Source organism: Sapajus apella, unplaced genomic scaffold (genome assembly GCF_009761245.1).
Source record: "Sapajus apella isolate SASKATOON/1434 unplaced genomic scaffold, GSC_monkey_1.0 scaffold45, whole genome shotgun sequence".
Lineage (NCBI taxonomy): Eukaryota > Metazoa > Chordata > Mammalia > Primates > Cebidae > Sapajus > Sapajus apella.
The window spans coordinates 14,614,649-14,624,817 of NW_022436985.1; positions in this window are offsets into that span (position 1 = coordinate 14,614,649).

Consider the following 10,169-nt stretch of genomic DNA (forward strand, 5'->3'; position numbering starts at 1 on the left):
ATCAGGGGACACAGTCAGAATAAGGACGCCATGTTTCCTGATCTCAAAACAGACTTGAGAGTTAAGAGCATGGAAATGACACTTCTGTGAATTACCACTTGGTGCCTGTTCATTTTCTCTTATGAGCAAAGTCCTCTCTTGTGAAATTTTTATACTTTGCACAGAACATTCAGAATTTCCAGACCTCATTATTGAAGATTTCTTTTGCCATCACAGTCAAAAATAAGATTTGTGTTCCTGAGATCAAAGACAGGTCTCACAATGGGTCCCCTGCTCTACTACCAGGACACCAACAGTTGTTCTCAGTCTATTTTATATCAGCAATCTTTGAAATTCATTAGATGTGGTCCTAGGTCCTTTGTCACATTAGTCATCCCCAGCACAGGTTAAACCTCAGATTTCTCAACTCTAAATGTCCTTGCCCTCAGAGAGGGTGACAGGATGTAGTGTTTCTTTCCAATGTTTTAGGACACACTCACAGCAAAACACGTCCACATTCTGTTGCAATCAGTTTGGTCAAATACTGTGTACAAATCAGCCCTTCCTGATATCTGGTGGATGTGAGGCAACCATGTTCTTTATACGATGTCTGTAGTCAAAGATCAGAAAATCAACCCTCAACCACAGACCTTGGTAGTTCACAACTATTTTTAAATCGTCTCTTACTGCCCTCTTCCTCTTCCTTATCAATGAAGAAATGGTGGAAGTTTTTTGGAGCAGAAGCCATAAGCTACTGAAATGTCATGAGGCTGAACACATTAATGTTGAGGTCTGTGGGCTTTACATACACAGTTCCAAAAGTCTGTCACCTCAGAGCATTAGCATCTGGCTTTTTTTTTTTTTTTTTTTTTTTTTTTGGAGAGATGGGGTTTCACCATGTTTGCCAGGCTAGTTTTGAACTCCTGGTCTCAAGTGTCTTGAGACCCGCCTGTCTTGGCCTCCCAAAGAGCCATGAACCACTGCACCTGGTCAAGTTTGTCTCTCTTTAAACCTCCTCCCTTTTTTCTTCCTCTTCCACATCATCCTGTTTGCAAGATACATTTCATTTCGCAGCACTTCTCCCAAACACTTGCCAACTTCCCTTTGGGAGTCTCTGTCCAGGGAATCTTATTATTTAGGAAAACTCTTTAGATGTGTCTTACCAAAGTCTTGGATATATATCTAATAATGTCCAACTCTTCCTATCATGAACTCTAGAATAACCTGGCCACTTTTTTTTTTTTTTTAAAGATGGGGTTTCACCAATTGGTCAGGCTGGTCTCAAACTCCTGACCTCAGGTGATCGGCTCACCTCAGCCTCCCAAAGTGCTAGGATTACAGGCATGAGCCACCGCACCTGGCCTAACCTGGTCACTTTCTCCCATGGGTGTCTGCCACTTCTACTTCTCACATCAGTTCCTTCTTGTGGCATTTTGGTACTTACTTCCTCCACTTTCTGTGAAAACTGTCATTTAGTTAAAAAAAAAATACTGATACCCTGGAGAATGGTATTTGTAGATAAAAAGGACCTCAGAGATCAGCCCCCCTCACTGATTATATGAGACACATAAAGTCCTAAGGATGAGATGTTGGCCCAAGGTAATGTAGTTAATAAATATCGTCTCTATCAGGTCACTTTGTATGACTGGGCAGGATGTTTATTACCAAAAAGCAACCAGCTGAGGGGTGAGTGGGGACTGAAATCCAGTCTGTGCTCCTCTTGCCTTTCCAAGTTGTGATCCTGCTTAGGGCTGTATGCCAGCCTCCACTGCCAGAGAAAAAGGCCTCGCTGTAGTTTTCATAAAGGCACTATTTGGCTAATAGTGATGCTAATCCATATGTAAACTTTTCTTCTAATTATTTCAAACCTAAGTACTTGTTAGAAAAAAGTTAATTCGGAAGAAATTTTGCATTTGTATTATAAAGGAATTAGTATCCTGTAACTTTTATGTTCCTAACAGTTCATACTACATCTTTTTCCAATGCTGTTTGTGAATTCTTAAGCAATCTTGGCATTCACAGATTGGGTTGTTTGTTTGTTTTTTAAAGATGGGGTTTCACCATGTTGGCCAGACTAGTCTTGAACTCCTAATCTCAGGTGATCCATTCGCCTCTGCCTTCCAAAATGCTGGGATTCAGACGTGAGACACCATGCCCGGCGTTGTTTGCTTGTTTTTTTGTTTGTTTGTAAGACAGGATCTCACTATGTTGCCCAGGCTGGTCTCGAACTCCTGGGCTCAAGCAGTTCTCCCACCTCAGCCTCCCAAAGTGCTGAGATTACAGGATGAGCCACTATGCCTGGCAAGATTTTATCATTTTTGCTTCATGTCCTCAAATTATGAAGGTGGGGTACACATCCAGGCTAGGGTCTCGGGATCCAGGACTCCGCTTGGGAATGAGAAGGGTTGGCCCAGGGGTATAGGGTGAAACCAAAGAGAGACTTAGGCCCCCACCCACATAAGGGTGGCTTTCTGTCTGATATAAAGGACCTAGTCCAAGGAGACACGAACTTAATCCCAAGGGTAAAGTCTGGAGTAGAAGACAGGACAGAGAGAGTAGTTCAGAGGCAGAGCCTGGAAAGATTTCCTGAGACAAAGGTTTCCTGGGAAGTGTTCTCTAGTATGGGCCTCCTTGTGCTTTGGATAAAACTGGAAAGTTCAAAAGGTCTAGTCAGCCTGCGGAGCTCCAAGTCGATGCAACAATGCCACTGGAGGTCAAGAGGAGGCGATGACATCAGAGACCAATGCCCTGGTTTCAGTGGGACAAAACACTGCAATCAGAGCCCAGCAGGTGCCCACTGGGCCAAACAAAAGCCCACTATGAACCAGTCACAACCGCACCAATGCCAGGTGGGTGCATAAACTTTGCCTCTCCCAGAGGCCACCTTGGCTAAGGGAAGGGGAGAGAAGAAAATGCCTAAAACACTGAGCACTTCCCCAAAAGAGGTTAGGTTAACCCCAAAGTAGGCTCTGGCTACATTTACTTAGAAAGTTTATGTTTGGTCATCTGCCTTCACTTCATCACACCATCTCCCCATCAGAGGAAATGGGGCTTTCTGGACAAGCAGAGCATAGTTACAGAAAACAAAAAGGCCACCTACATGTTCAAGCTTTGAGTTCAACTTAACCCCATTACATCTGGTCCTCCGATCCCAGAGGACATGCTTTGCACATTATTCAGAAGTTACAGAGTTCAAATATAAACTATAGATGAGTCTTTTGATGTCCTTAAGGTTGGCTTTTATGAATAGAAAATGGTTATTCAGAGGTTATTTAGCTTTAAAAATTAATATTTAATTGCTTCTGGATTCCCAAAGGAAAAAAAAATTTTAATTTAAAAAAGAAATAAAAATTATTATTTCATTCACTAAAGTCACAACTTAAAAATTTCATTTACCTTAAGATTTAAGTTCAACTTAGAATTCTTGTTGTTCTTTCATAAATATAGCAAATTTAAAAACCTCTTGAAGGGCCTAAATATTGTTTGATTCCATTAACAAATGCTATTAAATAAACTCATTAAAACCTCTTTTTTTTTTTCCAAGACGGGGTTTCACCCTGTTGGTCAGGCTGGTCTTGAACTCCCGACTTCAAGTGATCCGCCCGCCTTGGCCTCCAAAGTGCTTGGATTACAGGCGTGAGCCACCACACCCGGCCTCCTTAAAACCTCTTAAGGTGCACTTATAAATGTAACGTAATTTATTTTCTTAATATCAATAATTATTTAATGTCAAAACTTTTCTGGGAGCCTAAATAATGCATACAATTCTAGTAGATCGAACATATAAATATGGCGATTTTTAAGTTCTTAAGAGATCTTAGCAAGAATCTGACTTAAAATGTAAGTCACTTACTCCCTTTGGTGTTTAAATAGGAAACACAAGGCTGATCTCTAGTTTTAACAGACCAAATCCTCTTAAGCATTACAACTACTTACATTAGGTAATGTGTAGTTTCTGCATTAACAGAAAAATGTTAATACCATAGGTAATATCCTCTTAAACATGTCTACTCCTAAATCTAAATGTTCCCAAGATTGAAATATGATTACCCACCGTATTAGTTTGCAAGAACTGCTATAACAAAATACCAAAACTGAGTGGCCTAAACAACAGAAATTTATTTTCCTGTAGTTCTAGAGTCTGGAAAGTCCAAGGAGTCAGCCGGTTTGGTTTCTTCTGAGGCTATTCTTCTTGGCTTGCAGAGAGCAGCCTTCTCACTGTGTCTACAAGTCGTCTTTCTTCTGTGTATGTACAACCCTGGTGCCTATTTTTGTGTCCAAATATCCTCTTTTTCTTTCTTTTTTTTGAGTTGGGGCCTTGCTCTGCTGCCCAGGCTGGAGTGCAGTGGTCCAATCATGGCTGACTGCAGCTTCAACCTCCAGGGCTCAAGCGATTCTACCCACTCAGGTTCCTCAGGTGTACACTACCATGCCCTGCTAATTTTCGTATTTTTTATAGAGATGGGGTCGTATGTTGCCCAGGCAGGTCTCAAACTCCTGGCCTCAAACAATTCTCCTACCTCAGCCTCCCAAAGTGTTGGGATTACAGGCATGAGCCACCACCCCCAGCCCAAATTTCTCCTTATTATAAGGACACCAGTCACATTGGATAAGGGCCCACCCTAATGGCCTAGTTTTAATTCGGTCACCTCTCTAAAGGCCCATCTCCAGTCCAGGGATGATAGCTCATACCTGCAATTCCAGCACTTTGGGAGGCTGAGGTGGGCAGATCACCTGAGGTTATGGGTTCCAGACCAGCCTGGCCAACAGAGTAAAACCCCATATTTACTAAAAATACAAAATAGCCTGCCATGGTGGCATGCATCTGTAGTCCCAGCTACTTGAGAGGCTGAGGGGGAAGGATCTCTTGAACCCGGGAGGCAGGGGTTGTAGTGAGCCAAGACTGTACCACCGCACTCCAGCCTGGTCAACAGAGTGAGACGCCATCTCGAAATAAAGGAAAAACAATAAAAAATAAATAAAGGACTTGTCTCCAAATAAAGTCCCATTCTGAGACACTGGAAGTTTGGGCTCCAGCCTAGAGATTTGGAGGGGGGGACACAATTCAGCCCATAACTTTCACCAGGGAGACAATTGCGCCAACCCAACAATTTGAGAGATGCCTTTCCAGGACAATGCCTCACCAGGAGGACGACTGAATGTTGTTGGTGACCTGGAACATACTGAACCCTCCTCAGAGTGACCCTCATGGGGTGGTCTTGTAGCTCTTAGAGTCCACAGAATCTACATCTCTATTTCTTACCTTTGCCTCGTTACGGAGGACCATACCCCCACCCAGTTGGCTGGGTCAGCATCCCTATTTCTGCAAATCTTTAATATAATGTCTTTAATATAATGTCTAGCTCTGAAGACCATGAGCTAGATGGAATTTTGCAGTTTTTCCATATCCTTCTTTCCTGGTAGAATAACAAAACTCTTTTAGATATTAAATTTATTTCTTGGCCGGGCGCGGTGGCTCAAGCCTGTAATCCCGGCACTTTGGGAGGCCGAGGCGGGTGGATCACGAGGTCAAGAGATCGAGACCATCCTGGTCAACATGGTGAAACCCCGTCTCTACTAAAACTACAAAAAATTAGCTGGGCATGGTGGTGCGTGCCTGTAGTCCCAGCTACTCAGGAGGCTGAGGCAGGAGAATTGCCTGAACCCAGGAGGCGGAGGTTGCGGTGAGCCGAGATCGCGCCATTGCACTCCAGCCTGGGTAACAAGAGCGAAACTCCGTCTTAAAAAAAAAAATTAAAAGAAAAAATTTATTTCTTTCAAACTTTTTATTCTAATAAAAGCTAAAAGAACAATACAAATGAAGACCCATATAGCCTCTGCTCAGATTCAATGGCTGTTAACATTTGACCATATTTGCTTTCTCTTTCTCTCTTTCTGTCTCTCTCTGTTTCTCTTTTTCTCTGTCTCTCTCTCTGTGTGTGTGTCTGTGTGTGCGTGTGTGTGTGTGTGTGTGTCTGTTTGTGTTTGGGTGAGCCTTTTGAAAGTACATTGCAGAAATTGCCTGAGTGTGGTGGCTCAGGCTTGTAATACCTGCATTTTGGGAGGCCAAGGTAGGCAGATCACAAGGTCAGGAGATCGAGACCATCCTGGCCAACATGGTGAAACCCCATTTCTAATAAAAATACAAAAATTAGCTGGGCATAGTGGCACCTGCCTGTAATCCCAGCTACTTAGGAGGCTGAGGCAGGAGAATTACTTGAACCCAGGAGGCGGAGGTTGCAGTGAGCCAAGATCATGCCACTGCACCCCAGCATGAACAACAGAGCAAGACTCCATCTTAAAAAAAAACCAAAGAAAGAAAGAAAGAAAGAAAGAAAGAAAATGCATTGCAGAAATGACACTTCACCTTTAAATATTAATATATTTATCTCCTAGAAATATAGACAGTCTCCTACACAAACTATATAATTTTTATACCTAAAAAATTAATAGCAATTTGATAATTTCATCTAATTTACAGTTTATATTCGAATTTCACAAATCCCACAAATGTCTCTTATAGGTGTATTTTTCCAGAACAGTATCCATCACACATTTGCATTTGGTTATTACATCTCTTTAGTTCCCCTGCTTTTTTCCCCATAAGATTGGAATGCTCCATTATGTGTTAAGGACACTGTGAGCACTTGGTTAGGGTGATGAGTTCCAGGCCTTTCTATAGTAACTGTTATTTTCTCTTTGCAATTAGTGAACTATCTGTGGAGTGATTCTTTGTCACCATGGGGAAAGAGAAAGATAGATGATATATAGATTGATCCTGCAAAAGTTCTTTAGTTTTCTTTACAAAAATAGCAAAATAATTTATTGAGACTTTCTAAATGTTAACATCTGCATTTTGTTATACATAACTCAAGGTACTATTTCTCAAATTTGGGTAAATATATCCCCAGAAATATGCTGTAGAAGGCTAAGTTAGGCAAAGTGCGCAAGACTGATGAGAACTTACAGGAATGGGCCGGGCGTGGTGGCTCACACCAGCAATACCAGCACTCTGGGAGGCCGAGGTGGGCGGATCACCTGAGGTCGGGAGTTCAAGACCAGCCTGAGCAACATGATGAAACCCCATCTTAAAAAAAAAAAAAAAGAAAGAAAAGAACTTACAGGAATGATTTTATGTGGTGATATTAACACAATGTAAGAACACTTTCATGCTGAGACAATTACAGATACAATAATGGAGTAAAATGTAAAATCCACACATTTTTTTTTTTAAATGAAGCATGCAAATTCAAAGAAAATTTGAGCTTAGGGAATTTAGCCTGCTTTGAACTATTTCCCCTAACCTCCTCCAGAAGTGCTTTCTACTTTTCTGTCCTCAAAGGTATGTCCATAGGAAAGTGTGAGAAGTGCTGGCTTTAGAGTACATATCTGTATTTTGTCCCTGAAAAACTGGTGGGAACCTTTCTTCTGGAGTATCTGAAGGAATCGCTCCTGTTCCCATGTAAGCTACTCCAATTCTGCTGAAACTCCTCTTCACCACTTTTCAGGGGCACTTCTGTCAATCTGTTCTGGGCTCATGTCAAATGCACTCGGATGGCTTTCTTGGTTCCTAGTCCTTATTATTATTTGCAGTTTGTTCTTGGTCTTTCTTAATGCAATTGTTCAATGTTTGACTTAAGTATCATTTATTAGTTGATTTTTTACAAAGTTTTCTCCCTTCAATACTCACTAGACAATGTAGGCAGCCTGTTGTCTCTGGCATCCAGGAATCACACTTGTCTGTAATGTATGCTTTTCCTTTATCAGCCTTCCCTGTCCTTGCACCCAGCAGAGCACCAATCCAGGAACACACGTTACAGCAAGCTGCCATTGTTGGGGTCATCTGCCTCTTTGGGAAGGGAGCTTAATTGGACTCCAAAATGAAAATGTATTTCCCTTACTTACAATGCCTTAAGCAGTGCTGAATTACCCAATAGTCAGACAAAGTATGCATTTGACCACTGTTAATGGTAAACCAAAGCACTATAAAATTTTAGAGTTTATTTGAGCAAATCGTGATTTGTGAATCAGGAAACACCAAATCAAAGCTGGTTTGGAACAAAGCACATCCCTTTAGAGTTAAAAAAAAAAAAAGCTGATTTGGGCTCTGCCAAGGGGATGCAAAAGGAAGTCTTTTATAGGGCGCACATGAAGGGAAAATGTCTTAGTTTTGTGTTACTTCATAGAATACCACAGACTGAGTAATTAATTTGTAGAGAAAAGAAATTTATTTCTCACAGTTCTGGAAACTAGGAAATCCAATATCAAGGTGTCGGCATCTAGCCAGGGCCATCTTGCTGCATCACCCCCGGCAGAGGGTAGAAAGGCAAGCAAGCCAATTTACAACCTCAAGCATTCATCCATTCATGAGGGTGAAGCCCTCCCAGTTCAATCATCTCCCAAAGGTTCCACCTCTCAATACTGTTGTGCTGGGGATTAAGTTTCCTACAAATGTTCTTGAGGGAACACATTCAGATCACAGCATGAAGTGAAGGAAATATTTGATTGGTTATAGTTATATAGTTGTCTTATTTGGCCTTTCCTGCTGGAAATGTCTTAGAGACCTATTAATTAGTTGATGGCTTCTGATTGGTTGAACTTGAGTTTCATTTTACATTAATGTAGACATTTACAAGAAATAACCTCAAGCTAAATTTCACTTACATTTGCAAATCAGGCGTGGTCACCATTGCCTCGGCTTTGTTTGCTCAGGAATTCTTCAAGCCTGGTCTCCATTTTAATTTTTAACACCAGTAATAAAGCAGAAGGATCCAAAAATTATTTTCTGTGAGATAATTAAACACTCCCTCAAAACATAAAGTTTGTCAGCCTAGGCAAAGTCAGAGCTTTGTCTGACCACCTTATACTTATGTATGATTTGATATAGTTTTAATTTTTAATTACATAGTGGGGGAAGAAGGGAGAAATCACCTCTTCAGTGCTCAAGGTCTCCACTGGTCTTAGTGGGTCCCTGGGCCACGCATGTCCTGACAGCACTGCCAGGCATCCTCCCCTTGTTGGCAACAGCTCAGGTCCATCCTGCCATGATCACGCTCTGGTGTGCACTGAAACCATTAGAAAAGCCACAAGTTTGGGAACATATCTACATTTCCCTCATTGTAATCCTTTGTCAGAAACAGACTTGTGGTCTATGACCTTTGGGGTTACCATGGTTAGGTACTCCTAACAATGAGAACTAAGCTCAGGGTTCATGGTCACCCTTGTTCCTGACCATGGAGAAGGGAGTATGGAAGCGGCTGAGAATTCGGCTCTAGAACAGTGTTCCAAACTGAATCCAGAACTTTGGATGGAGGAAGAAATATATCTTTGTCTTCACTAACCTTAAAATAAAATTTAGCATTTTGTTTCATTATGAGTATAGAAACCTCAGTAGTTTTAGCAAAACTAATGACTTTTCACCAGTAGAAATCACAGATATTTTCAGAGCCAGTTCAGTTGTTAGACATGCCTTGAAATATCATTTCACTCACTACTACTTCAAAATTACTCAAGTTTTTAGACCCCCGATCCGTACACAGTCTTCTTATAATTAATGCTATTAAGCAATTATCAGCCTATTTCTCCCATGTTCTGTGTGGCTCATTCAGAGATATACACTGTTCCTCTGTAATTCCATATCTACAAAGTTCTCTGTCCATTTATTTAAGAAGAGAAAGCTAAGTACATCTGGAGACACTTAAAACTCTTTCAGCAACTATTTCCATCATATCGGCATTAAAGTGGAACCGTGAATTCACAGTCACGTTCTTTTACTATAAGTTGTATTGGTTTGAAACCAGCCCAGCCAACATGGTGAAACCCTGTCTCTATCAAAAAATATAAAAATTAGCTGGGCGTGGTGGCACATGTCTATAATTCTAGCTATTCAGGAGGTTGAGACAGGAGAATTTCTTGAACCCAGAAGGCGGAGGTTGCAGTGAGTTGAGATTGTGCCACTGCACTCCAGCCTGGGCAAAGCTCCATCTCAAAAAAAAAAAAAAAAAAAAAAAAAGAAAGAAAAAGAAAAGAAAGAAAAAGAAAATTGGAGTTGAACTTAAAATGTCTTAGATAATTCTGGTGTTCCTTGAGAGAAGCCTTGAAAAATGGGATGTGAAAGCTGTCATTTCATTTGCAACAAAATATCTTTATGAAACAAAATTTTTAATACTTATAATTATCAAAACAAAAAA